The sequence below is a fragment of the Lactuca serriola genome, chromosome 6 (genome assembly GCF_051521515.1).
Source record: "Lactuca serriola cultivar US96UC23 chromosome 6, Lser_US96UC23_V15, whole genome shotgun sequence".
Taxonomy (NCBI): domain Eukaryota; kingdom Viridiplantae; phylum Streptophyta; class Magnoliopsida; order Asterales; family Asteraceae; genus Lactuca; species Lactuca serriola.
In genome coordinates this window covers 60,493,603-60,499,138 of record NC_136413.1, presented here as the reverse complement: position 1 = coordinate 60,499,138, position 5,536 = coordinate 60,493,603, and positions in this window count along the sequence as shown.

Genomic DNA, 5,536 nt, shown 5'->3' with positions numbered 1-5,536 from the left:
ACAAACATGCACAAAAAATCCAATTATTGGCTAATTGAATTTCGATATGACAATCCCTGTGCATGTGTCGTATATATTTGTCAGACACCAATATACATGACATAAATTGTAAAACATGTCTTGGGTATCAAACACAAACACGATGTAAACAGAAGCCGAAGACTTAGGTTATCCTTATCTGTATAAGGTTGTTTGTATTGTTATGTTTTATATTATTCAAATGTAATCCGTATCTTGTAAATCCTTTTATATATATATATATATATATATATATATATATATATATATATATATATATATATATATATATGATACGTAACCCTAAGGGGTCTTCGAAGGCAAATAATTCTTTCATCTTGGTATCAGAGCCAATGATGTTAGGCAATTTCGGCTTCTGGCATTTCTTTCTAGATAGCTTCTTTATGGCCCATTCTTTCATTAACTCTGCCAAGATAGCCACTACAATCACCTGCAAGTTGAGTCGCACAAACTTTTTACTGTGGAAGGCAAGGTCATTCGCATCTTGCGAGGAGTCCAAATTTTTGGATATCTTGATGGAACTACAAGAAAACCACCGCTCAAGATCACTGCATCATCAAAATCCCACAATGCACAAAGCAAGCAGCATTCAGACAAGGGGAAAATCTAACCACAACATACTCAAGCAATCATACACATATAGCGAAAATCTGAACTAGCATGCAACACAAAGTCATAACTCAGGCATAACCTAAACATGCTATCCTACTACTGTCTAATCAGCACTACTTATGCAGCTCAAAAGCACAAATAACAGGCACATAAGGCATCATCCCTAGATCCTTAGTCCTATTCTAGCATGTTGTTCTATTAACTGATAATCAAAACATAGACTTGTATGGGTATTTTGGGGTACTTATCTTGATTGGGTAGTTCAAGATCAAGCTATCATTGGAAGCTTGTTGCCCTCCATGACTAAAGATGTCCTGTCGTAGATTACACGTTGTATTGATACTTCTAATCAGCTGTGGACATCACTCCATACTATGTTCTCTACTCAACATAGAGGGAACTCAATTCAGATCCGCACACAACTTTCAACCATGAAGAAAGGCGAGATGACTGCATCATAGTATTTGTAACATCCCAAAATTTAAGACCAAAAATTTATTTTTAATAAAACATTACTTTAAACAAAACATCATTCCAAAACATAATCCGAGTATAAGTTTTCAAAACACATGTTTATTATCAGAGTAAACATTCCCAGGCTGACTACTCTATGGTGTGTGCCATGCGATCACCCCGAGCTCCTCCCTCCGCTACCAGAAGTACCTGAAAGCAAAACTGAAAACCGTAAGCACAAAGCTTAGTGAGTTCCCCACCTTACCACATACCATGCAAAATCACATACAGCACATACTAGGCCACGCCCGCTATCCTGGGTCTCGCCCTCTACTTCGGGCCTCGCCCGCTATAACGGCCCTGCCGCTCCAGGCCCCGCCTGGCTTCGAGCCCCGCTCGGATACAGATCTGTTTCACTTAGGCCTCGCCTGTCACAGGGCCTCGCCCACTAACATATAGTAACACATAACATATCACATAACATTACATAAGCTAAACATATAGTAACAACTCTTGCTCTAAGGCCTCGCCTATCTCTGGGCCCCGCCCGAGTCCTGCTACTGATGACTCATGGAACCTCGTCCATACTCCTGCTGATAGTGAGGTTCGGGCCCAGCCCACCCTCACTCCTTTCCTAACTTGGGCCTCGCCCCTGCTCTGCTGCTACCGAGATGTGGAACACCATCCACACTCTGCTATTGGTGAGATACGGGACCTCGCCCTCACTCACCTCCCTACCAGGCACATATAAGTATCACACAGACAACAAGTATAAACTATCACATAACCGCTCCTTGGGCACCTGCCCTCTGTCATTGGACCTCGTCCAAATATCATACTAGCATACTGTGCCTAGGGCTAACCCCCGGGTCTTCTACTCATAACTACATGGGCCGGCATTGTGGCCGTAGACCCATTCATACAAAGGGAAACTCACCTGATACTGCTGAACTGCTGCTGCTAACCCCTTTGACCGCTACCTGACCGCTAACTCTGAACTGCTGCTCCGCTAGCTCCCCGAGCTACCAATGACAACCCAACACTTAGTCTAACTGACCTCCAAAGGTCAACCAAGTCAACTCTGGTCAAAGTCAATGTCCTGGTCAAAGTCAACCTTCCACGTCAACCCTACTCGCCGAGTCACCCTACTGACTCGCTGAGTTCATAAATCCAGAGTCCTTCCACTCGCGACTCTACTCGCCGAGTCAGCCCCTGACTCGCCGAGTTTACTGATTCCCGATTCCTGTCCTGTCCAACTCACTGAGTCCTGGCTCGACTCGCTGACTCGAGTCTTAACTCGAGGGGTTTGGGACCACTCGACCTGACTCGCCGAGTCTAAGAACAGACTCGCCGAGCACACGACAATCTTCATCCAACTCGCCGAGTTGTTCATCCAACTCGCCGAGTTGTTCATCCAACTCGCCGAGTTCATGCCTATCTTCATCCGACTCGACGAGCTGTTCATCCCACTCGTCGAGTTCCTCCTCATCTTCAAGCTACTCGCCGAGTCCACTCGAAGGACTCGTCGAGTCCACTAAGATCCACTTACATGCAGAGGACTTCCGAGTCATGCATGAGCTCCAAACTGTAGATCTACCCTCCCCAAGCCTATTTCCCACGTAAAGTTGCAAACTTTACGTGTAGAGGGGGAGATCTAGGCAAATAACACCCATAGCTAGGGTTTAGGACCAAGAGACTCCAATTTCCACCCAATGGCTGATACTTTATGGGATTCCATTCCAAAACAAGCATGGATCTGAGGTAGCAACCTCAGATCTAGACTTCAAACTCGAGATTGACCTTAAACATGGCTTAAAAGCCCCAAAACTCATATCCAAGGAAGATCTAAAGGAGGGAAACGAATTGATACCTTCCAATGCTCTGAAATGCTTCCCAAACTTCAGATCCAAAGCCACTCCCTGATGCTTCAAAGATTCCCACTCCTTCTTCTTCCTTAAAACCACTCAAAAATGGCTAAAAGCTTGAATGAACACAATGGGGGCTTAAGGTGCGGCATTCTGGGTGTGAGAGGCTGTAAAGGAGCCCTAGGAAGAAGATTGAGACGTTTAAATAGGCTCCAAGCCCCGGATTTAGGGTTTTCCTCGCACAGACCAGACTCGCCGAGTCTACTTGGCCGACTCGTCGAGTTGGTCACTTACTTATCGACCCGGATCCCGCTCCGACTCGCCGAGTCCTTCCTTAGACTCGCCGAGTCCCTCTTAAATTTAGGGTTTCCTTTACTTTCTTGGCTTTCAAAATCCTGGGTGTTACAACTCTCCCCCACTTAAACTGAACTTCGTCCTCGAAGTTTACCATGGCCCACCGCCTACGGTCTGCCTCCAATACCCAACACCAGCCGCCTACCTGCGCTGGTCTTCCACCAATACTGCACTGAACCCGCAGAGGTTCTCCACTTCTTTCCTTGCGCAAATCCCTTGCCTTCCCAAGGCAAAGCCTCATAACCGACTTTTCCTTTGACACTGTGAAGGTCCTATCCTTCACTAACTCCATCACCTCCCTGCTATTCCCAGAACGGGTCATCACCGTCAGCACTCACTGACACTCCTTCCTGCCAACACTTGGTGTCGAGCACCCCTCGACTCAACTATCTGAACTCCACCATACGCTGCATACTCGCACTGCCACCGACTGGCAATTCAACTATTTCCCGACTGACCTCCTGATAAACTGGGACCGCCCTGGTCCCTACCAACCTATCAATGACTGGATTACCGGTTCCCACCGGTAGCTAGTCCCAACACCATCACTGGTCGCTCTCAGCGATTTCCAAAGAACCCTCGACCATCTATAACTGCTCGATCAATCCTGCCATCCAGGCACTACAAACCTGGGATCCCCGATCCCCTAACTTGACACTAAGGTCCCGACCAGGTCCCACCTGTGCTGCTAAAACTCACGGGCCTCGCCCACGGGTCCCACCCACCTCTATCCTTCTAGTCGCACTAGTCTAGTCACTCTCGCTCGGGCCTCGCCCACGGGTCTCACCCAACTATATCCTGGAGCGGCCTCTCCCAAGGTCTCACCTCTCTAGAGCTATACATGCAACTCCCTACTACTCTCATTCACTACCCATTCCTGATCCCTACCTGATCACTAGGAGATAAGGGCCTCGCCCCGACTCCGCTAACGAAACTACTAAGGAATGCTACGGCTTACCCGTAGTCTTACATCACCAACCATTGCCGACTGCTAGTGAATGCTACGGCTGCCCCGTAGTCTTACAACACTTCCTACCACTGACTGCTAATACGAAGGCACCCACGTGCCATCAGCTTCTCAAGATCCTTATTCCGACTCCCGCGAATCCTTCAGGCGATCCACAACCTGAATTCTCAACCATAACCAACCATTACCATCCCACGCGCTAGCTGATATGGAGTTTCTCAAACTCCTAACCCTGAAATCCTCAATCCATCAAACGTTGAACTACTTCTCTTCCTTCTCGGAGGTCACGTACGTGTTCTGGGTCTGCGTGCTCCTCTCTGGCACACCCGGAGGATTCTCCCCCACTTCGATCCTGCTTACCCCTTGCTGCTCAATTACTCAAAGATATCCCAATCTTTGCTACCCTTCCAAAACCCATCTACTGAGGAACCCCAAGCCCGCCTTAGCCAGGGTTTTAGCCAATCCATCACAATCACTGTACCACTCCGAACTAACGAAACGTACCAAATCCCTCCCAAGCATGCTACAGTTACTGCATCCTTCGAAACCTTCTTCAATAGAGCACATCCCCTAACTACCATACAAATATCCAAGGTATGCAGATGGCATATAACTCGATCACAAACAATCAATCAAAAATAAAATACTCATACCGATAATGATGCAGAACCATAACAATGAAATCATGCACAAAATAAAAGAACTGAGAATGGAAATTGCATACCTGCAACGTCCGGCGATGCTCGCGTCTCCAAGGTCGTCATCTGAAAAGCCCTACTCCCTGTTGCAGGTGCCTCTACCCGGCCCTGACGGCCATCCACGATCCTCAAGGTTGCAGGGGCGGGTGCCACCACCCGTCCTACCGAAGACAAACTGGGGCACTGAGCCTTCTTGTGACCCCGCTGGTTGCAATGAAAACATATCATGTCAAATCCCTGCGCGGCGGTAACAGTACAATCCCTGCTAAAATGACCAGTCCGACCGCACTTGAAGCAGCCAGACTCACCACCACTACCACTCCTGCACGCGCCCCCGTGCGCCCTGCCACACTTTCCGCACCGACTGCGGTCCTGATGATCCCTCGATCTCGAATCCGATCCCTTGGGCCTTTTGCCCAAACCCGTAGCCACCTGAACCTCATCCGACTTCCTCTTCCGGATCTGCTCCAAATCAATTTCCCTTTCCCTAGCCCGAGAAATCATATCTTCCAGCGTCTTACAGCTGGACCTGCTCACGAACTCCCTGA